General features: G+C 43.5%; 1 long non-coding RNA gene across 2 annotated transcripts in view; it reads left to right on the forward strand.

Moving 5' to 3' along the window:
- The window catches only part of LOC138296460 (uncharacterized), a 141843-nt gene that overhangs the window by 59657 nt on the left and 56745 nt on the right, over positions 1-25441 (forward strand). Inside the window, exons 1-2 of one of the 2 annotated variants that reach the window (XR_011203836.1) lie at positions 12259-12551; positions 16740-16844. This is a non-coding gene — a long non-coding RNA (uncharacterized lncRNA). Of the gene's footprint in view, positions 1-12258; positions 12552-16739; positions 16845-25441 lie in introns of those variants that run through there. The other variant, XR_011203835.1, reaches the window with a different exon arrangement.

Here is a 25441-nt window from a genome sequence, read left to right on the forward strand (position 1 = left end):
ACAGGAACAATGCATGGGAACCAAGATTACAATGTACCATCAATAGGAAGTCAGTGACATAACATTATAACTGCCACAACACAGACACACTAATTGTACAATATCTCATTGCAGAGGGCGATGGCTCTCCTGTGGATCTGCCTGTCCTGGACTACCCTGATGACATGGATGACCAGCTGACAGCCATCAGCCAGGAAACCCTCCAAGATGTCCTGGGAACCCTCCAGACACCACCTCTACTCGTAAGGAGGAGCACACATGTAGCAGCCATGGCACAGGACCCACCCACCACCCTAATTGTATAACCTGCCATCTCACACACAGCTTAGGACTCTAATGACACTGGGGCCACCTTTGAGAGGACAGTTGTGGGAGTACAGCGGGAGCTGGCCACGGAGGTGCTGGTGGGGACGCAAACTATGGTATCCATCCTTGAGGGGATGCACAAGTGCATGATGACATCCGCAGAACAGTCAGCAGCCATACAACTCACCAAATTACAACTGCAAGGAGTCCAACAGTATGTGAGGGACCTCACCACTGATATGAGGGAGTTGCAACAACACCTGCCCTCACAATCTTGCAGCTGCATGCATGACAACAAGCTGGACTTCTTCCTCAGGGCAGACATGGCTGCCTACCACAGGGATGTTGATGCCATACTCACTAATCAGCAGCTCCTCCTTGCTGCAGTTATGCCATATCTAGTTACACAGATGGCAGCTGCTGGGAATTTGATGTCCACTTCTCCAACCACTGAAGTGTGGTTGCCCCCTCAAACCCACCACCACCACCACCACCCCCATCAAGGACAGAGGAGATGACACATCAGAGGATGAAGATGTGGAACAGATCACCTTCACCCGTAAGAGTACCTGGTAGCACCAGCCCACGTCACATGGGCACTGTTTTTCCTTTCGTCGTGTGCTTGACAACTTGTCAGTGTTGCTACAGTTGGTGACATGCACTCTTCACCCACACACTGTTAACCTTACCACTATGAACTACAATTGTCTCTCACTACTCAATTGGCAATTCATGTTCCTCTGCACTGAATGACACTTCATCTCAGCATGTCAAATGACATGTCCCTCAACCTTGCACTTGTGTTGTGTCACAGTAGAATGCTTTACACTAATGGGCTCACAAAACTGTACTATGTCAATATTGCACTACAGCTCTTTAAAATAAACAGCACCTACACAACCACTTTGTCTCTGTGTAATGTGACACATCTACTTTGCTGGAGATTTGTGATGCATATAACATGTTAATGGTCACAGAGTGTCAATACTAGAGTGCCAAAAGATTTATGCACAAGGGTCAGGATTTTGAAATCATCTGTCTTGCCTATGGCTCATTTCTGAAGTAAAAGCAGCACAAACTTAAAAAATATCATTGTAATTTGTAAGTTTGTGCTGCTGTTGGGTTTAAAAATGAGGCGAATGCTGTGTAAAAATAGTATCCATCAGGCCCAAGGTATCTACAACAGTGGTTCCCAACCTGTGGGCCGGGGACCCCTGGGGGTCCGCGAAGCCTCCTCAGGGGGTCCGTGGCTGCTTAAAAAATTTAATAATATTAGGTCCCAGCTATCAGTAATGACTCCTTGGGGGTCCCTGTGTTCCAATAATGATTCAGTGGGGGTCCCCGGGCTCCAGTAATGGGGGTCCGCAGAAGTCAAAAGGTTGGGAACCACTGATCTATAAGATTAAACTCAATGCTAGCCACATCCCCTACAAGACAATCATCGTGTATGTGACATTTGACTCAAAACATACATGCCACACCCACAACATACAGCAGGAATGGCTGTGTAAAAGTGTTTGGCCAATAACGTCAGCTGGGAGTACAATTAAAACCCATAGGTGTGAATTTTGTATACTTAACCTCATCAGAAATTGACACTACTCAGTTTACCAGTATTCACATGAACATCAGGCTGGAGGCAGACGTCCCACAGTGCCCAAGATTCCAACACAGGACCCAAAGGATGAGAGCTTTAAAATCACACCTACCCGTCCAGTACATGGGAACCATAGTGGTTCACTTGAGTGGTGGGTACAATGGATGGCAGATGCATAGAGATGTAGCTTTGTTGTAGCTGCCAATGTGACAGCATGGTTGGAAGTGGGAATTAACATGTCAAGAGTGGGATGTGGAAGTAGGTCGAAATACACAGGCCAACACAAATTTGGCACTGTACACTCATGCAAAGACCCAGATCCCCAAGCATATGACACATGCCGTAAAAGAGTACCTAAAACTTTAATAACTGTATAAAAGAGAACTTAAAACTATGTCACAGACCTATACTAACCTAACCTATCCTAACTATACATTACCCACCACTGGCCCTAACTACCCTATGCTAAACTTACTTGCCACACTTAACTAAACACTCTCTAAACATTTACCCCCCACCCCACTTATATGACGGGACACTTTTAGGACAACATATACTAACCTAAACAGATAATAACTAATAATAAAAAAAAAAATTTGTTTACAATTTTTATAAATATTTTTTTTTCAGAATACACAAAAGACCCAACATTATCCCCCACCCACTCACCCACAAACTAACATTTAATAATACTTCCCCTACCCCCCAACCTACTTATCCTATCTAAACTCTTAGCCTACTCCAACCTATCACTAAACCCACTAATAAACAGGATAAGGAAAGAGGAGGGAGGGAACGGAATTAGGGGTGAGGCAATGCAGCAGTTCAGAGGTTTGCCCTCTTGAGAGTTTTCTTAATAGATTTTAGCCTACGGCTATTCCGATCCACGTCCCACTGGACAGTGTAAATTTTCCTCAGGACCTTTCTAATGTCCCTCGGTAGCTGCCTGATTGCGGCCATGCCCAAAGCAGCTGCTGTGGTGGTCTGTATCCCTGATGTTGTCGCTACTGCAGGTGCCATGGTCGAGAGTGCTGGAAGTTAAGGTGCAGCAGGTGTTGTGGCTGTAGCTCCTGAGGTTGAGGGTGCAGCAGATGGGGCTGATATACTTGTGGCCACTGTGCCACTGCCTGTAGTCGTAGTGGTGGCGACACCTGTTGTGGCCAATGCTGGGCCGCCTTGGCTGAAAGCCCGCAATGCTCCTGTGGCTCTCTCCTGAAAAAAGCGTCTTGCCATCATTCTAAAGCCAGACTCTACATCCAGGATATGCCTGTATCTCACTGCCCGCCTCTGGAACTTCCTTATCTCAGCGGCATTCATGTTGGCAGCTGTAAAAATGAGACAGGCAACCATTAGTGTCATCATTGTGTGATGCATGTACAGATGATAATCTAACACTCTCCCTCAAATTGCACATGCAGTCCAAATCACAGTACAGATGATACATTGCCCCTGAGGAATGACATGACAACGCAGCCTACCCATCAAGTATTTAACAGCACAGCAAAGCACAACAAGGTGTGTACCAAATAAAGTGATCTGTGTATTTATGTAGTGCAATGTGTCACAATGCAAATGCAGCAAGTACTTAACTTGGGTCAGGCTGACTAATCCCTATTATCTGGATCAACTTCAAGGCACACAAGACCTGTGATTTGTATATGTAATTGGCAGGATGGTATGCGGTTGCTAATCATAAGGGGTCATTGTGTTGTTTGGGACACATGCATGCTTGAATTAGAGGTCTGTCACTGTGACCATCACACCTACCTACATATATGTTCTCCCCCTACCACTGTGCCTCATGGGGGATGGGCATGCAATACATCATCACAACCATCAAGGACAACCACAAAGCCATGGCCAGCTGTACATCTTTTTAGTGAGTGGAACACATGTGAGGAGGCATGCCAACTATGAGTGAGGTATCCATTGGTCAATCACATCTACATTCATGTTTCCATTTGTAGACAGCCATCAACATCTGATCTGCCAACACATTTCCTAAATCACCCACATTGATGCAAGCACACATCTGGCCTTGACCTGCATGCACTCCTATAACATACCACATAAGTGCCACGTAAATGGAGTACAACATTTGGGGCTAGATGCTGGGGACAGTCACCCATACAGTCCTACATGTACATTACAATACAGGAATGCACAATTTTATGTGGAAAACTGATGCATCACTGTCTTATGTAAATGAGGGTATGACTTGCTGTCAATATTCTGACACTGGACCACCTCCAAATCGAATGTGGGCCTACATGTGGCTACCAATCACCTTGTTCACATGCTGCTGCCTATTGTGCAGCTCAAGAATCCCAAGATATGACTTTCTGCCTGTGAATGTCTAACCCTCACATGGAACACTATGTCAACCTCCAGTCAAGTCATATATTAGATCACGTGCCAGCTCATCATATCTTGCAATGAGTCCAACACACAAGAGTCAATCAAACAACAGCTGCAGTCACTACACAGGACAGACATTTTCACACTTACTGGATATGTCTGGATCCTCAAATCGAGCCACTTCCCCGATGGTATAGGGGGCCGGTTTACCTGTAAGAAATGGAAAGAAGATATATGCTCAATGTCAGATCACTGTACATACACATGGACAACATATCACAGTGTAACATTTTACATGAGTGAGCTAGTGATCCTGCTTGCAGACAGTACAACAGACATACCACTGCAAACTCACATTGACACTGACACTCCAGTGAGTGATAGCCACACATCTGCACACATGCACTGGGCCTAACAACCATGTGGTGCTAAACCCTACCTCAACCATATGTGGCTAATCCATTTCAGATGGTACTCCATGGCATGATTTGTATTTGGGTGAAAATTTCAATGGCACTTCCCTGGTGCACTGCAATACAAGTGACTCAGGTATTGTGACTTGTACATCAAGGGACACTGAGTTACTGTGTGATGGACATATGGCTCAATTTTCAGTCTTCAATTATCATGCATTCAGTGGTCCATGACAGATGTGGCACAGTTGTATGTAGGTAACAAATGCCCCATTGGCAGTGTCCCCTAAGTCGGGTATGCCCCCTTTGCCAACACAATGGCAAGGATCATGTGTGTGTGTAATGATGACAATGTAGCGCTAAACATGGATAGACCACATTGCTGTCCTAGAACTGTGAAATATGGTATGCTGACAGTGTCTTAGCTGATCATAATTGACAGACTGCATGGGAAGAGGTGTAGTCATTGCACCTGAAATGTGTCACTCGGGGCCAAATGTACCTATATCAGGTTTTGTGATTCACACATTGCGAGACTTAGCAACTAGCAATTAGCAAGTTGGATGATCAGAGGTATAACACTCAAAATTACAGTGTTTGCAATTCAAAAATGGGGTAGCAAATGACCTACCACTTGAATAATGATGAGGTAGGCCTCATTTTGCAAACCCCTTGGGATGCTGGCCTGCTGGACTCAACAGACTACCATGTCTGTGACTGCTTTCATATTGTGATGTAAATATTTGTTTAATTGCAGTCTTATTTCAGCAGGGGTGAGCAGAAAGTGTTTTAAAAATCTATTTTATTACTGAAAAACATTTTTGGAAGCAGTCAGTGGTCCGTGGCACAACTTCCTGCTCAGAAAATGTTTTGGCCGTGCATTCACAAAGAGGAAGGGATCCGATGGAGACCCCCTCCCCTTTTGCAAATGGGTTAGCACCAACTTGAAACGGATGGTAACTGCAATTGCTTAGTGCCAGTATTTGTGCCCAAGAAAAAAACAAATAGCCGTCTGTGACTCGATAATAGGATAGGAACACCTGTTCCTAAATGCCACTAGAAAACCCTGTTTTGTGATTGTGCAATGTGATAGCAGCATGGCAAATTTTGGGTTGTGCATTTGAATATTTGTCCTGACGTAAACACAAAAATTCAGTAAACTATGCCGTTTGTGAAAGTTATAAATAGCTTGCTACATATGTCCCTGAATAATAGTCGGACATGGCTCAACGAAACTATGGACTGCATTGTTAACATGTATAAACATGTGTAATACATCTCAGTACTGGTACACTAACAGTTGGTTCAACTTGCATTCCATGTGACCACAAACATTGCATGCAGCACGTCAAGACATCTGCTACTGTCACTCAGGAGCATTCTACTGTACACATTTTCCAATGTGATACTCACCAACAGGGCCACCGATCACCACACCCAGGTGGTCCAGTAGGTCCTATTCTCGTGCGACCGGAGCAGCCCAGCAATGCTTCAGCTGGTGCTCGTTCCGAGAGGTGTTGAAGACTCGTTTCAGGTGGAAGAGCACCTTCATCCAACACAGCCGCCTTGCCTCCCTGTATCACACAGCCCCCTGCCCTCAACATCATTGGAAGAAAGTGGCACACTAGCCACACAAATGCTCCAAGCTGCTCCTCACCCACGCAGATCAGCCTCGCGCGGACGTGGAACAGTATGGTATTTCAACAAGAAAATGAAAAATAAAGTAAAATACATTTGAAAAAAGGAATCTTACAAACCCAAATGACAGATCCCGATGAATCTAACCCCCAAACAGACAGCTGACAGTACAAATACAATTCAGACAACAATAAAATACACAAAAACACTTACACAGGTACAATATACATTAAGGATACACCAAAAGATAGACCACACAAGATACAATATAAACAATCCACAAGAGCAACACCAACACACATCCACACAGTCCAGAAAAATCACAGACTGCACCATGTCTGTAAACAGGATTTCCTATTACATCACTTCCTGTCCCCTTTGCGCCCCATTTTCCGTCTTCCATGTATTATTTTGACGCATAGTTAGTTTGCGTGAGTATATTCGACGCATAACCTACATGTGTACCATGCATTACTGGGAAACTACTATTTTTATGGATATCTGCATGGATTTCTGTTTTTTTTCGACGCAAAAGCAGCGCAAAATTAGGAAATTTGAATGGAATTTGTAAGTTTGTGTGATTTTGCATCAATAAATGGCGGCAAGGCAGCACTACAAAATTATAAATCATGACCTGTGTGTTTTGTGTGTGAATTGACTGTTACAACTATATGTTTGCCTCTGATGGTGTAATGTTCATGTATGAATCGGTTACAAATGGTTATCAACATCGGATGGCAATCAATGATGCACAACAGTCATGATATGTGTTTGTAATATGTGTCAACTCATTTGCTGTGTGTAGTTGTTTGACTTTGGGGACATTACATTTCCAACGACAAACAATACACAGGGAAGATTGAGGATGGCTGATGAAGGCTATGTCAGATATGTTACCCCTCACATGTTGTTAATTGTTGGCTACGGCTTCATGGTGACTTGTGTGTAAACTACTGATATGTCGGGCATTTGTACATGTTTGGTAGGTACAGTGTTTGCGACACAGAGCCTCAATTCCAATCATAAAATTGTTATGTACACGTCACTTTGACTATGGTAAATTACCTATGTTCATCCTGTGGCTCTGGTGGACCTGCAGCCCTGGCTGCATGTGCTCACATATTTTCAGAGGTCCATTGCACAAAGTGTCCAGTTCAAGTGTGTGGGCATGTGTACCCTGTGTCAGTATTGGGCTCCATGGTTTTACGGTTTCGTGCAGGTCTAGTCAGGAGTCTGTTTGGGCAACCTTGAGTTCACAGAGTATCTTTCAAGGCAGATTTGTCCTAAAGCAAAAGATCAGCTAAAGGCATACAAGGGTATAGGGCAGCAATGGTACAGCAGATAATACAGAAGAGTAAATACAGAGCAACCTTAGTGTTGACAAATATGTAACGGGTCAGTAATGGACCAACACGCAGGGCTCATCACTACGTTTGTACACAGGGTAGGGCTCAGAAATTCCCACAGCAACAGGGAACGTCAGTGCTCTGTGCGTATTAATCTCAGCTAGTCACCACGCGGGCCCCATCGAAAGGTGGCGGCAGAAGTGAATCTGTGTCTGGACCCTCAGGGCACAAACATGGATTGTCCTTACATACACAAGACTAACCCTTGTTTCTCGGGCTGGAAACACAGTAACAAATCCAGGAATACAGCCATAGCACACTGTCACTATTAGGCACTATTGAATACATGCAAAACTAGACAAAGGCTAGGGGCTGGATTAGCCTCCTGGAAACCAGGTGCCAGAACAAATACAAAATTAAAAAATTCTATTCAGCTGAGGACTGACAGTACACTTACCCGACACAAAACCCTCAGAGGAAACAGAGGGAACGGGAACCAACTAGGTGGCAAATGCAGACTCAGGGACCAGGCTCTGGTTGATGCAAAGACTGGAACAGGTCTGGCTAACAGGAAGCAGGCTCTGTCAGAAAGCAACATGAACAAGGCTGAAAAACGGAGCAGAGTCTGACTGGAACAAGCAGGAACAGCACTGTGTAAACAGAGAGCAGTTTCTGGCGCAATCAGGACTGTAACACAATCTAACAAGGGCTCTGGTACACAAATGAACTGACTGTACTCAAATGCATGACGAGGAGCTTCAGGGAATGGCAGCTTCTGAGCAGTTCCAGGCAGCAGCAAGGCCAGGGCAGAGTCACATGGCTGGGCTGCACGAGAGAGCTCACAGGTGTGTGCAGCTTCAGTCTTTCACAAGTCCTGGAGGAGAGAATCCAGTTTAAGGGGAAAACCAGACTTTTCCCATAGGAAGCTATGGACAGAAGATTACAGGTCTTACCGACTACCAGGCAGTGCATTATGGGACCTGAAGTCCATGCAGGCTAATGTAGTTGTTCTATAGCATGCCATATAGAAAAGGGAAGCAAACAGGAGTCAGAATGGGAGCCTGGGTGAGTGTCAATGATGATTCCCAGGGTACAGATAGTCCATTTACATCACCCACTAGAGAAGGGGAGGGCGGAGACTTAACACATGGCAGTGGCAGGACTTATTACCAGGGTTGGACTGCGCAAGGCATGTGTTGTGACCACTGCTTGTCATACATGGGACACTCATGCTATACAGTTTCAGGATTTATGCACCTCTCTACAGAGATAGCAAATGTCACACTTACTAATGTCAGGGGTCTGTTCATACATTTCTGTTACCAATGATATTTCACATCCACTGCCTCATGTATGATGCGCTTATTTACCTTATGATTGAAGATGTCATAGTTGTGTGTCATGTGCTACAGTAGACCATGTTGGCAACGTGGATGCCTGTAATATGCTGTGGTCCTATGATTTCACCCTTCATTTGTGAAATTGAAAATGTTTTTTTTTTTAAACTGTGTGTGATGTTTGCGGTATAATCATATGTATCACATGTGATGTTGCATCAGAAGTAGTCAGATTTGTCTTGGTGACATACTCCCTGAGGTAATACTCACATTCCTAAAGAACATGTGATGCATAAATAAGTACCCAGAGCAGGATTGAGTGTTAAAGTGAGGTGTTTAATTACATATCGTAACAATGTGTTTATAGTTACTATTGTTGAAAAAAGTTGTGAACTATCTGCTGTCTGCGACGCATTCCTGCAGCTATGTTTGGATGTTCCACCGCATTTTTCCCTGACACCATCCTCCTCCTCCTCCTCCTCAGGCAGTACTTGTTCAGATTCATATATGGGGATGTTCCTCCTAACACAAATGTTGAGCAGGACGGCACAAGTCAATATGATCTTGCAGACCATTTCTGGGGAATATAGGAGGCTGCCTCCGGTGATGTCCAGGCACCTGAATCTGGACTTCAGGATGCCAAAGGTACGTTCAACAATGGTGCCTGTCCTCCAATGTGCCTCATTAGGGGCACACTCTGCTGCTGTACTTGGGTTGGGGAATGGGGTCATCATCCATGGCTTGGTCCCGTAACCCGGATCAGCTGAAAAAGAAGATAGGAGTAAGTATTTTGTTAGTCCTTGCACCAGGAATGCCATGTAGCATGGCAGTTGATATCTTGTGTCGTCTGTGACTCATATGTGTTTGTGGCATTGTGTGAGATCCTGGGCTTCTGTGAGGTTCTTTCTGCATTGGGTTGTTTGACTTGACAACTTGTGTTTGGCTCATTGACCTGATATCTATGGTTTAGTTTCCAAACTGCAGTTCAGTGTGTATCTCCCATGCGTTGTGTAGTGAGCTACATGTTTTAGTGTGCTTTCACTGGAGGGGACATGATACTTCCACACACACAATAGATTCCAATGTGGTGGTGACATGGTTGCACTACATGGCCTGAACATCCCATCCACTTAGACATATGTCATTGCCGATGAAAACCAGAAGTGAGGCCCTTTGATTAGTCTTTGTGACAGTACCCAACACATCTCCCTAAGTTGGCAGCACAGAGGTGTTCAGTATTGACAATGTGCAATTGTCCCATGTGTGACTTGGTTCTATGTAGACCTTTGTGGTTCCCTCTGCCAGTGGCTCATGTGCAATCGTGCACCTACACTACCGAACTTGCTCCAGGTAACCTGGCTAACTGCCTTCTGGAGGTGGATTAATCTGTGCAGGAAGGGCAATCTCCCTGTACATCTGTTATTTGGATGGAGAATTGGCTCTTTCAGTGTGTACAGCAGTGTGCAGTTTGAATTAGTGGCACATCAATATATGTTCATAGCACAGTCAACTTCCTTATTGCTAGCTGGCAACATCACCCTAGGAGTGATGTATGATGTTGGGACTGCCTCAGTATTTCCATGTCACCTACATGTGAGTCAGCATCATCATACTATGTGTCTCATGGTGTTTGACCTGCAGAAACACACATTGCACACCCCTTTCACAGTACTTATTGCTTGAGAGGGTGTGGGATTGACAATGTGGCCTAATGTAATAGTAAATGGTTCATCTTCCAAGTTGTACTTCCAGTGCAGGCCATGTCATTGTCACTGTGTGCTTTGACATTGGTCCCTTGTAGCTCTAGATTGACATCTATTGTTATTGGCAGCCGTCATTTGCGCATAGGTGTGTATCCCATTGTGTCAGGGTGTCCAACATAACTACCTGGGTCACACCTCAATGTCTTCCTGCCCACGTGTCAATGTAGTGATGTATGTATTATGTGTCCTGCAGGGTTGCTGTGCGGTGTGTATATTGCTAGGTTTATGGACTTACTGACAAGAAGGCCATTGCCATATCGTCCGCCCTGGAAGTGCCGATTGATGGTGCTTTGGCGAAAGATGAAGGAATCATGTACACTCCCAGGCTACTTGGCCAAGATGTTTGTAAACATTCCCTGGTGATCAACTATGGCCTGGACATTTGTGGAGTGGGTGTGCTTTCTGTTCCTGTATAGATGCTCCGTTGCAGCAGGTGGTACAATCCGGATATGGGTGCAGTCAATAGCACAAAGCACATGCAGGAAGCCATGTATTTGGTAAAACCCCTGTTTAGTCTCCTGCTGCTTCTACTGTGTGTTGGGGAAGCGGATGTGGCAGCGAGTGAGGGTGATGATGGCATCAAGGACCTTGGGAAGGAAGGCAGAGAATGAGGGCTGTGATACCCCAGCAACCAGGGCACCAGTTGTTTGGAATGAGCCATTTGCCAACATGTGCAGGACAGCTAGCAGCTTGGTCACCAGTGAAATATTGTGTGATGTCTGCAGGCTGGCTGTTATCTGTGGCTCAATTTGGCGCAGCAGCTGCAGTACAGTTGAGCCAGTACCTCTGGATCATATCCTGTTCTCTGAGGCCCTGGAGCGTTGTCCTGGTCCTGAAGACCCTCTCCTGCCTTCTGCGTTACCTTTGGGGTCCACGTTGGCGTGGTGGTAGCTGCTGCTGTTGGTCCTTTGCTCTGCGTTGTCTGGCATGCTGCATGAGTAGCACCTCAATTTCGTCCTTCTTGAGAAATGATGTTGCTTGTGTCAGTTTTCCTTAAGTAGTGGTGTGTTTGCCCTATTTTAATGCCTGCCCGGAACCAGGTGTTAAAATTTGACGCAAATCGGGCTTTGCGTAATTATTCAGGTCCGCATCCCAGCTGCGCCTCATTTTTGCCCGGGTGGATAAATATGGCACACGGGTTTTTGAGTCATTTTTTTTAACGGGAATTCCTACCTTGCATCTCATTGACGCGAGGCGGTTTCACGCATCCTTAAAATGATTTGCAAAACCTGTACAAACGTTTCGATGAGGCAGGATGATGATGCAGTTCCACCATCCGTTACTAGGTGTCTCTAGGGAGCTCCACAGGGACATCTAGTAACAGCCACTGGTATTGCATCCATTTGCCTATAGTGCATTTGGGCATCCGGTGTGTCCAGGCTCACCAATCACAGATGGAACTACGGGCTACCGCCTGTCAAGAAACCGTCCAAACCACCCCGGAACTGTATCTTTCATACCCTGGAAACATGTGTTCCACGATCCCAGAATTGTTTGACAGTCACTCGTAGGTCGATATTCCAGTAGGCGTGTTTTACTCCTCTGCAGCTGTGATGCGCGTCATTGCTAGTATCTGACATTTTTCATACTTCGACTCGACAGCAATCAACAAACAGCTATAGGTGAGTCATGACAACGATGAGGAGAGGACAGAAGCAATGAGGCAGAGCAGTCCGTGCATTTTTAAGGTGCATCAGAGATGGAGCCAGCGGGGAACACCCACGATCTGTGGAGGCTGAGACTGTGCCAAGTCAGTGTTCCTTGGGGGAGAGCACAGACCTAACAACAGAAAGGTAAATACAATTAAAGAATTCCGCCCTCCCCTTGACATTTTGATTCTTCGTTGACCGCATAGATGCAGTACCACAAGTGGTTACTGGATGTCCACGTGGAGCTTCACAGGGACATCTAGGGACGTCCTGTGGTACTGCATTTATACACAGATTTAAACGTGGTTGGTATACACTTTGAAGGTGTCTAAAAAAAGAAAACTATTGGTACTACTTGCTTGTTAGCGAAATGTATATAGGAAAGCGATCCATCTTTTCTTTTATCCCCCAAAGTTAGTAAAATAGCATAGTCCTGAATGCTCAATACACAGGTAATGTACTGCATAATTATTCTAAGAAAGAGTCATGCATGCAACCCTCAACAAACCATTAATATTGATTCCTAAAACTAGATGTATTACAAACTCAGATGAACTAGGTTTATTAACCTCAGAAGAATAACAGCTGGTTCAGAAGAATAATAGGTGGTTTGCCCTGCGGGAATTCACTGTTACCGCTACACATTTTATATGCCCTTAACAGCGGCTGCATAAGCCACTGAGCTGTTTTAACATGATAGGATCCTGTGTCAAGTTAGACGTGGGTTGCTGCAACAAATGAGGACACTCAAGTGAGCAGTCATCCAGGATTCAAGCCTGTGATCTGCAGGTTGGCGAGTGCTGCTGAGTAAACACATACATCAACTCAGACAAATGACAGCTTATTGGTCCTTCAGAAATTAAATCTTACCCTCTACTCATTTTATGTGGTAATTTGTTGGTGCTAATCCCGGTTTGTGTTTTAAGGTGGAGCATAGCAGTGCACAAGCACTGCTTTTTCTGACATGTTGGTATGTATCTGGGCTGTTAACCACTCCCACCTCACGCTCATCACAATTACTCATGGGCTTCCCTTTCAAGAATCCATTGTTTTCGTTGGTAACTGCTTTACGTTTGTCCCTCCTTAGGGCGACTTTGTTACCGCCTTGGCCATCAACTGTGTTATAAGGATAATTGCACTGCAAGTTGAGTTCTTTTTCCTTTTGTCTCTCTTTCTTTGTGCTCAGGGGGGCACTTTGAGTTGGCTCGCTTATGTCAACTGTTTTACTTTTTATTTTCAGTTTGTGTGGCAAGAAAAGTCCAGTTAGAAATTTACAGTGCTAATAGCTCTACCTCGAGCAAACGCGAGACCCACTGCATTGCAAATGCTTGTTTTCCTTGTGACAGAAAGTGACATCTCTAACAGCCATTATGTACTGAAGTTTCACAAAAACTGAGAGGACCATGAGGCGAGAGCAAAATGCTCCATTGTTTGTAAATATAGAGCATTTTTGCCCTCCACCGTTCACAAACACATCAAGTTGCCTTGCTACATTGCAGGAAAGAATAGGAAATTTGGCCCTTTGCAAATTAAATGCAACATGACACCAGCAAAAAAGCTCACTTGTGTTCCCAATGATGTGTGTTCTCAACATTGTTCTCTTTAAATCCTGTCACAGCAGATAAACAATTGTCATATGTCCTTGCCTCTTTTGATGACAACATCCCTGTTCTCATCGATAAAGGAAAATGTCAGTTGAGCTTTTAACATGCAGTTTCCTTTTTTTGATGAATTTGATTTCCATCCTGTGTCCTCTGGCAGAGAAAACTTGTTTGTGTTTTGAATGATTGATATTACGTATTATATTAATGTTGTGTTTTGATACTGTATTGTGATTGATTATGTGTATTTTAGTGGCATTCTGAAGGTTGGTATAAAGTGGGTGCGCTTGTGGTAAAACCTGAGAAACCGCTCTATGGAGGAGAATTTCTGGCTTCTGTTGGAAGTGCTCCACAAGAGATGCTCGTAGATGATGGGTTGCATACGTTTTTGGTCTGGAAGAATGGCATAAAATTACAGCAAATGATAAAAATTGCAATTTTCTGAGAAAGTGAAGAAACTTGAGTAATTGAAGCATGTAGTGTTTGAGCAAAGACTGCAGCCAACACCTGCAAAGTTTCAAACACTGAATAAATGGGAATACATAGCCATGGAGAAATCACATCAGAAAATCCTGAAAGGTCAGATTGGTAAGGCTGTGAAGAAATGGCTGAATAGAAGATCGTGTTTAAGGAAGAGGGAGTGGCAAGAAAATGTGTTACGGACTGCAGGTGTATTTCCTGCAATTGCTGCTGATTCAGACAAAAATAAAAAGAAAAGGAAATAAAAACGAGACAGGGAGTGAGAATAAGAGCAATTCTAAAGGAGAGATGAAGTTCATGGATCATCTGTTGCTTGACACATGACCATCCCTGTATTATGAGACTTGTGCGAGAAGTGGGAGAAGGAGAGCCGAGTGTAAGGAGAGAAGAAACAGAAGTTCTTCTTCACAAAGTGATATGAAGTTAGTGGAAATTAATATTTTAAACTTGGAGTATTTGGATGAAATGGTGCGAAGAGGAACGCACAGTGATAAAATGTCAACATATAATGAAGATAAATTGGCATTTTTAAGTACAGAAGGAGGAAAACTTGCTCATATACATGAAAAACATGAGAACCTGGATGATTTAAAAGTGGATTTAGCTAAAAAGAGAGTTTGTGAACGTTTTAGAATGAGAATGAGCAAAGGCTATTTGAAAAAACAAAAGTCTACAGCTTTTTTAGACAATCAAAGATAATTGTTTAATGTGATCAGAGGCTTGGAAAACGTGACAAGGTACAGAGATGAATGAACAGAGGTTTCTGACAAGCCTGAAAAGTCAAAAAAGAGTAACTGAAAAATAAATGTTAGTGTAAGTGATTCTGAATGTGAAAAGATTTTTTTTTTAAAGTGATTCTGGTTCGAGAAATACCTTAAGGAGCTTATGTGCATGTACCTTGGGTACAAAAGGACTTGTGAACATTTACAAATAATTTTCAGAAAATTAGAGAGGAGCCAAAAAGCAGTATATTGAGGTAGGAAGGATTGTGACTATTTCGAAAATATGGGCAGGTCAAGGTGTGATGTTTCCTGTTGTGGTGTTTAAACATATGTAGGGGAGGTGTAAGGCAATAGTACAGTGGCAACATCAAAAACCTTAAAGGAATGTGCCACTTTTTAAGCTGTCTTTGATTCTCATGCAGAAGTATACTCAAGTAACTGAGCATTCAAAAGCCTTCCAAGAGTGAATGTCTAGTCGCTACTACAGATCTGTAAAAATTAATTGTTCTATAACAGGCCTTTTCTAAACATTTCAGATAGAAATGTTGGAATCATAACCTCATCAGCCTCCATGGGATCAAAGTCCCCCACCAAGCACCAACAAAGCCAAAATTTCCATACACATTGATACCTTTTTCTTGTTCCTGGAGCCCAAAATGCATTGAGTAGGTCTGAAGCCTCGCCAGAAAGTTCTGTGAATCTTCCTTATTTCCTGAAATCCTCCAAACTAGAGGACTGAGCACTCCTGACTCTACCATAGCATGTTCCTCACATGCCCATTAGTATTCTTTTGCAAAGCTCCACCAGAAATGGCATTTACACCACCAAATCCATCACCAATGGAAACCTCGCCTGAGTTGTCCAAAACAGTGTCACCAGCACCAACTGACATCTATTTCTTCTTACCTGCAACTAAGCCTGCCATATTTAACTGGATTGTGTCAACAAAGTAGGGCAATGCATGTATAGTGCTACATTGTCACAATTTCACACACATTATCCCTGCCGTCATGTTAGCAAAGGGGGCTTACCCGCCTTAGGTGGCAATGTAAATGGGGCATTTGATACCATCAGACAACTTTGCCACATCTGTTATGGATTACTCAATGCATGATCATTGCAGACTAATAATTGAGCCGCATGTCTATCACAAAGTACCTCTGGGTGCCTTGCAGGACAAACCTGAATACCTGAGTCAATTCTCTTGCAAAGCACCAGGGTAGTGTCATGTATTTGTCACCCAACTCCCCCTCATACCATGGAGTTCCATCTTCTATATATTGGCCACATATGTTTGTTGCAGGGTGTAGCACTACATGACTCTCAGACCCATTGTAAGTGTGCAGATATGTGGTTCTCACTCACCTGAGTGTCAATGTCATCATGAGATTGCAGTGGTGTGTCTGTTGCACTGTTTTACACCAGGATAACTTGCTCACTCCTCTAAAATAGTACACACTATAGTATGTTGTCCACCAGTAGTGACAGTGATATGACACTAAGCATGGTTTTCCATCCATATCTTACAGGTGGACCTGCCCCCTACACCATCGGCAAAGTGGCAAGATTTGAGGACCCAGATGTATCCAGTAAATGTGATAATGTGTGTCCTGTGAAGTAATCCAGGGTTTGGTGTGAGTAAGTCATGTTAGTTGCACACAATGTTAGATGTGATAAGCTGTCAAATGATCAGATATCAAAGTAGGCTCGATGGTGACGTTGTGTCCCATTTATAGGTTCCCCATGCACGAGCAGAGTGTCATATCTTGTGAGGCTTGTGGTGCTCAATGGGCAGCATCGTGTAAACAAGGTGATGACAAGCCACGTGTAGGGCCATATGTGACTAAGAAGTGCAACGATGTGAGAATATTGGCACTGGGACACACCGTCATTCTCACAACACAGTGATGCACCATTTTGAACCCAATTTGGTGCATCCCCGCATTGTAATGTATATGTAGGACTGGGTGGGCAGTTGTCCCCCAGGACGGAGCTCCATATTTTGCCCTCCATTTACTTAACACTTATGTGGAATGTAATAGGTCAAGGCCAGACGTGCTTGCATGGATATGGGTGTGTAATGGATTGGATTGGCAGATCAGCTGTTGATGGGTGTCTACACCTGGACACATGCATGTAGATGTGATAGACCTATGGATACCAGCTTCCTAGTTGGCAGCCCTCCTAACATGTGGTCCACTCCCTGACTCCGTCTATGATTGGGCATGCCTTAGTGGATGACCAGGACATTTGAGATGTTGGATTGTATGGCCATCCCCCCCTTTGGCACAGGGGAAGAGGACAACAAATTTGTAGGTAGATGTCCTTCTCACAGTTTACGTGACAGTCATATTGATCAGGCTTGCATGTGTACCTATCAACACTGACCCCTTATGGTTACCAACTACATCCCATGCTCCCAATAACATATTCAAGTTACTGGTGATGTATGGTTGAAAATTTACTCAGATGAAGAGGAATTTTGGGCCTGATCTATGTGAAGGTGACGCTGCCTTTGTATTATTACACATAGACAAAATCAATGGTTGGCAGTTTAGAGAAGGAGGTGGCAGCAAACACTAAAAGACTTAGGCCCATATTTATACTTTTTTTGCCCTGAGCCCACATCACCTGCTGGCATCAACCAGAAACTGATCCAAGATCTACAGAGGGATGTGACACTAGTCCTGAAAAGTTTGGACAGTTTGGAGAAGGAGGTGGCAGCAAACACTAAAAGACTTAAGTTCATCAAAAAAAAACCTCATGAGGGCAAAGCTATAACTGTCTTTGTAACTGTAACCCCCAGTTCTGTCCCCTCCCACCTCACTTCTTTTAATGTTTTATAGTGGGTTTTAGAGGGTTAGTGTTGGGTTAGATTAGGTTAGTAGTTTAGTTATGATATTACATATTACTTTGTGATGGGAGGTAATGTTGGGGCATGTATTTGTTGGTAAAAATAAAAATATATATATATTTTTTTGGAAATACCAAAAAAAAATATATATAGTTTAGATATAGTTACTATACGTGGACTTTAGTATATGTTGTCCTGCTTAAGTCTCGTAATATAAGGAGGGTGATGGGGGCCAATGTTTAGAGTGAGTTGTTAAATGTGTTAGTTAAGTTTAACATAGGGTAGTTAGCGTCAGTTGTTGGTAGGTAGGTTAGGTTAGGATAGGTTTTCTTCATTCTTATTAGTTTAGTTTCATTCTTATTAAAAATCTTTGGGTACTACCTTACTTCATGTGTCACATGCTTGGGTCTCGGGGGCTTCCCATGAGTGAACAGTGAAAATTGTGTGTTGGCCTAGGGATACCGTCCTGCCTCCAAATCCCTCTCTTGACATTTTCATCACCTGTTTACAACTGAGCTGTCATATTGGCAGCTACAACACATCTACTTGTCTATGCATCTGCCATCCAGTGTACCCACCACTCAGGGTGACTATGTTAACTTTGTATTGGACAGGTAGATGTGGTAATTCAACTGTCATTGTTTGGGTCCTATGTAGGAATGTTCATCACAGTCGTACATCTGACAACAACCTACATTTTCTATCTACCATGCTAAACTGACCAGTGTCAATTACAGATGAGTTTAAGTACCTCTGTTTCACAACAATGTGTTCTACTGGTACTCCCAGCTGACGATATTGCCCGAGAACTGTTTCACAGGCATTCCTGCCATATGTACTGGGTGAAGCATACATGCGTTCAATATTTTTGACATACTCAGTGAATTGCTTGTAGGGGATGAGACCAGCATTGTCGTTCATCATGTAGGAACCTTGTGCATAGATATGTGCCACGATATTCCTGCACTCTTGTACTGACACTGTGACTAAAGACATGTTAAACACAACACAATTCCTAATCATAGTAGATGTGTCACAATACACAAATACATGCTGGTTGTGTGGGTGGTGTTTATTTACAAGTGTCGCAGTGCAATATTTACAATGTCCATGTCTGTGACCCCATTAGTGAAATCCATACAATTCTGACACAACACAAGTCCAGGGTTGAGAGACATGTCATGGGACATGCTTGGGTAAAGTGTTGTTCAGTGCTGGGGAACATGAATTGCCAATTGAAAAGTGAGATAATTGCAGTCCATAGCAGAAAGGTCAACAGTGTGTCGGTGAAGAGTGCATATCTCCAACTGTGCTAACCCTGGCATGATGTCAAGCACAGGACAAAGGAAAACACTGCCCATGTGACATGGGCTGGTGCTACCGGGAACTCCTACGGGTGAAGATAATCTGTTCCACATCTTCATCCTCCGATGTGTGTGGTGTCTCCTCTGCCCTTGATGGTGGTAGGGTGGTGGTAGAGGGGTTCACACACACTTCAGTGGTTGGAGATGTGGACTCCCAATACCTGGCAGCTGCCATCTGTGGAACAACATATGGCATCGCTGCAGCAAGGAGGAACTGCTGCTTTTTTAGAATAGCAGCAACATCCCAGTGGTAGGCAGCCATGTCTGCCCTGAGGGAGGCCAGTTCCCAGTGCATGGAGTCCATCGTTCTCAAGCACGCAGAGGCCAGTGTGGGAGGGCTGTTGTTGTGGCCTCTCCCTCATGGCAGCAGCTATGTCCCTCAGACACTGCATTCTTTTCTTAAAACACTTTCTACCTGGACCTCTATTTTCTCTTTCTCCCTTCTTTGATAAAGACCAAAACTCTTCATCATCAACAGCATTCACTTTCCCTTTACTTTCTTGTAATAATGAACTAGCTTGTCTCATGAACAGTTTCTTTTAACTCTTTACCAATTACTCTTCTAATTGTCTCCTCTTTCTCCTCCTGTATAAATACATGACTTCCCTCAGTCATCTTCTTCGATTTTCAAATCACCCAGTTTTTGTAAAAATATGTATATTTGAAAAATAATTATGCCTTGAACCAAAGTGTGAAAAGCCACCTTTATAATCCAATCTGATGTAAATCATGTTCAGAAAAAAACCCTCAGCAAACTTCTGAGGAGGAATAAACCACCTTTGACAGCCGCCACCATCAATAAGCCTCAAAAGAAGTTGACGCTGCCCATACTTACTAATCGCCTGCCAGCACGAGCCTTCTCCACATCACTACTCAGCTCAATTGTTAACTATCAACCTTTCCTACTATGCAATAACTTACAAATACTTTATCCCTTGTACAAAAAAGGAAAAGGTGAAACATTTTAACAAATTCCCACTATTAAACAGTAAAACCTATGAAGATGGAAAACATACTTGGCTTAATAGTAAAAAAAAAAAAAAATACGTTTATTGTTATGAATTTTCCTAATAACTCAAACTGGCAACTCATAAATTGGGCTTTCACTCACATTCATCAAAATATCAACTAATAAATATATCATAAACTCACAATATTAAAATGCTGAAAAAGCCAAAACGAATATTTACCTCTCAGAATTAGGAAACAAAAGAGGAAGGAGATGGTGGTCTTGCAGCTTCTATGCATTGTCAGTGTTCTATTTCATTGTGGGTTCATTTTGAGTTATTTTCTTGGAACTTTTAAATGTTTGCTGCTCAGAAGTAGTGAACAGAAGGTTTATGCAAAATGCTAGCCTCCTGCCTTGGCATAAAATCCCCCTCAGGTCCTCTGTCTCACTCAGCTCTGCCAAATGTAGAAAAACAGCTATGTAGGTTTGATCTTTGTAGTTAGTTCTGTGTTCTTGCTCACAGTAGCAACTGTCAGGCACACACTGTAGGAGTAGTAAAAAGCAGTGATGTTTCAGAGCCAGAAGGGCTTTTAAACCCTGTATCTCCCCGGTAGGCTTTGTTTAATAAGGTCAGCCTGCCTTAATGGGGTGAAATACTCAATTAGCCTTAAAGACCACTGCAGTGGTCTATATCGGCCGTAATAGAGGAGCTCCCTTACTAAAAACAATGTAGCAGCACTTAAATGGCCACTGTTGCCTGCTGTAGTGGGCTGTCATGATATATTGTTGAAGATGAAACCAGAAGTTTTGACCTTCGTCCTGACACAGTAACGATGAGTCCAGGTCTTTAGGTATAGCCGACATGTATTTTGCTCTATTGCATTGGGGTAATAAGGGTTTTTCAAGGCTGCATATGTAATTCATACTATTGATATAATAAAACAGGCTAAGTGTGTATTACAATAAAAGGACAGAAATAATTTACAAAATAAAAAAATTATAAGATGCTATCTTTAATATAAAACATCTCTGATGTACAGTTTAACATTGTTTATAGTGTGATGACTGGTGGCAAAAACACATCTAGACAAATCAAACATGACACATGAAATATGCAGTCTGTCCAAATTGGTATTATTGAATGTTCCCTGGTCTGAGATATAATAAGGCAGACCTCGGTATGCAGTACGTATGAGCACTCTGTATAAGTCACATAATATTTGATTGGAGATTTCCTGACTGTATGGATTTTTTTCTGGAAGGATTGACCATACCCCAATTGATGAACGCATTATGACATACGATAACATGCTGATTTAATATGGAAAAGTAGGAGGAAATTGAAGCCAAACTCATAGCCTAAAGGTTTAACGTATCTTTAAAAGAGTAAAGGGCATATTTATGAAAAGTGGCACTGCACCTAGTGCAGCGTAAATTTTCTGGCGCCCTTTAGCACTCCCCCTATCGCCACCATGTGTGCGCCATATTTAATATTGGTGCACCATGGCGGTAGTTAGGGAACTAGCGTCAGAATTGTTGATGCTAGTGCAGCACTTTGCAGGATTAGCGTAAAAAATTATGATGATAATCCTGCAAAACACCTAGAGGCCCATTATAAGCAATGGGAGCCTCCTTTAAATGCCTCCTCTGAGCAGGCATTAAAAGTACCCCAAAAAATTATGCAAAGAAATCTCTTAGATTTTTCTACTACATTTTTTGGCCACCCTATTGGGGTAACGCACCCTTTGCATACATTATGCCTGGTACCAGCATAATGTAGCATAAACGGTTACAAAGTAGTGCAATTTATGCATCGTACCACTTTGTAAATATGGTGCTGCGTTTTTGGCTATGTAATGCCACATTAGCGTAAATATATGCCGTTAGGATGTCGCTAGGCCCTCTTAAATCTGGGGCTATGTAGGAGTTGTCTAACAAAGCATGCACTTGTTTAAACAGAACTGAGGTCAGTGGTAAAATGGTTACCAAGTATAGGCGTTCTTGTATTTCAATTATTAATGCTTAATGCATTATGTAAGCCAACAGCTGGTTCTCTATTTAATTACTGGTGAGGATGCAACATTGCTTTCCTGCACTACCGATCATATACCAACAGAAAGGAGGACCTCAGTGGCAGTTTGTAGGTGTGCGTGCATAGTCCTGGCTTGTGTTTTTTTTTCTCTTGTGAAAGAAAATGGCTCTGCTAACATTAGCCATTTTGTACTGAACTTTGAGAAATGCCAGGAGGGGCATTGCCACTATATGTAGGTGTGAAAAGAGAGGCATACCTATCAATCTTTTTAATCAATAATGAGGGTGACGTCAGGTGTTTAAGAAGGTGATCACACAAAAGCAAATTGTGAATTAATACTTTTTAAAAGGGTGGTATAGTTCTGCAAGCCATTCAACCCATTGAAGTCTATGGAGGCATTTTATTTGCCATGCAAATGAATAGGAATAACAAGAAGGTGACTGTGGGCAAATGCCTGTAATTGTTGTGCAGATATAGTAGAAATAACAAAGAGCTTCAAAGGGCAAGGGAGTTTGGAGGAGGCATGAAATTTTAAAACTAACCCCACGAGGTACTCCTCTATTTTGACTCCATTTCTCTTCACCCAAATATATGTTGTAGGAAGCTGGCTCTTTATATAGTTGACCAAGATGAGGTACACTGTGCTGGGAGTCCAGGCAACCCCAGCGGTATCACAGAGCACAAGTGACATCCGAAATGCTCTCTTTTTGGGTAGTGTGGACGAGCAGTTAATCCTATCAGAGGGTAATGCTGTAAGGCACACACTCATACAGTAAGTGAGTTACATGCTCGCTAAAGAAATCCGGCACCAATTTATTGAATAAACACATACTTTTATACAAACATTGATATCAAGATCACCGAAATCAGGTACTTTTCGAGTTAAGAATTTTTTGAGTTTTTAAAAAGGTGACAGTGCATTTTCCAGATGCGGTGATGTTATCCTATGGAGGAAGAGCAAGCACTGCATTCAGGTCTTGTACAGAGATTTACGGAACCAATCTCCTGGACTTAGGATAAGTATGGAGAAAGGATCAAGGTCACAACAGCAGGTCACCTTGAGTGACACTGGGGCAGCCGGGTGCAGGGGTGCAGTTCAGCGTTGGGTGCCTCATGTAAATCTACGGGGGTTGGTACAGTTAAAAAGTTGCACCATCTTTGGAGGGCCTGGTACCACTCTGACACCGCTGGCTCACTTCAGGTTAGGCTAGGTGTTTCTGGTACATTGGTGATGTCTGGCGTTGGGCTTTTGGCGGTCACAGTCCTCACAGTTCTTTCCTTGGTGCCTGCAGATGCAGGGGAGTAGCTCCTCTACTCCAAGGGAGTTCCTGGTGATTTGCAAATCACTGGCAGCTCTCCCAGTTTCTTGGAGGCTGCAGTGGCAGGACAGGTCAGTTACTTCTCAAGGGTCAAGTGCAGCAGGCAGGCCTGCAAGGTTGGCACCAAGTCAGTCGTGCTTCTCGGTTCTCAGGGTCAGCAGGCTTCATCTCCACTCCTTCTTTTGTGTCCAGCGAAGATCTGCTTTCCTTGTATCAGGGGGTCCCCTAAATACTCAATTTAGGGTGTAGTAAGGGGAGTGAAGGGTGGTAGCCAATGGGCCTTTTACCCTTGGGGTAACTACACCCCCTGGATGACCACTTCCTGTGGGGAGTGGGCATCACCTGTCCATAGTTCCTAAATTCCACCACACACAAGATGGTAGAATTTCCAAGGTTGTGTCCACTTCAGGCTCTTTACCCTAGGGGTGTGTCCAGCCTGGAAGGGCGAAACGCCTTCTGTGTAGCTAATTTTCCTGCCTTTCCAGGTTCCAGATCGGCCCTGGGGCAGGGTGAGTTGGCATCCTCCTCTGAGGAAAGCCAGTGCATTCCAAAGGCGGTGGGTTTCTTTGAAGCTCACTGCCTTGCAGTTCAGATTTGTGCTTCATCCCGATGGTGGGCAGGAGGGTTTTAACGCCCTGGCCAGAAAAAGCTTTGTTTCTGACCTCCAGAGAGCAGAGGCTTTCACCCTTGGAGGTCAGATCCTCATCGTTTGGAGGCAAACTGGCTAGAATTGGTCAAGTGAGCTCACCAGCAGTTGTTAGGTTTTCAGGGGGCACCTCTAAAGTATCCTCTGGGTGCATGTATTAATAAATCCATCACTGGATTCAGTGAGGGTTTATTAATATGAGATGTTTGATACCAAATATCCCCAGTTTCAGAGAAGCCATCATGTAGCTGGGGAACTCGTATTGGCCAGAGTCCAGCATATTTATTTAAAATGGCTTCCCTGTTCACTTACTGTAGAAGTTAGCTCTGTATATACTATCTCAAAGTGAGAGATAGTGTGCACAGAGTCCAAGGGTTCCCCTTAGAGGTTGATAGTGGCAAAATTAGATAATACTAATGCTCTATTTTTTGGTAGAGTAGTCGAGCAGTAGGCTTATCAGAGGGTAGTGTTAAGCATTTGTTGTACACACACACACAGGCAATAAATGAGAACACAATCTCAAAGACTTAACTCCAGGCCAATAGTTTTAATATAGAAAAATATATTTTCTTAATTTATTTTAGAACCACAAGATTTGAGGTAAGTACATAAAATGCAAGGTACTTCACACAGGTAGGTATAGAACTTTGATTCAAAGCAGTAGTACACACAGTTTTAGTTAAAATGGCAATAAGCTATTTTAAAAGTGGACACTGCAAAAATCAACAGTTCCTGGGGGAGTTAAGTTTGGTTAGTTTTTGCAGGTAAGTAAAGCACTTACACAGTCAGTCTCCTGGGCATAGGCAGCCCATCATTGGGGGTTCTAGGCAACCCCAAAGCCACAGCACCAGCGACATAGGGCCGGTCAGGTGCAGAGGTCAAAGGAGGGCCCAAAACACATAGGTGCCTATGGAGAACAGGGGTGCTCCGGTTCCAGTCTGCTAACAGGCCAGTACCTGCATCCTCGGGGAGCAGACCAGGGGGGTTTTGTAGGACAGTGGGGGGGGACACAAACAGGCCCACAAAACACACCCTCAGTGGCACGGGGCGGCCGGGTGCAGTGGACA

Source organism: Pleurodeles waltl, chromosome 5 (genome assembly GCF_031143425.1).
Source record: "Pleurodeles waltl isolate 20211129_DDA chromosome 5, aPleWal1.hap1.20221129, whole genome shotgun sequence".
Classification (NCBI taxonomy): Eukaryota; Metazoa; Chordata; class Amphibia; order Caudata; family Salamandridae; genus Pleurodeles; species Pleurodeles waltl.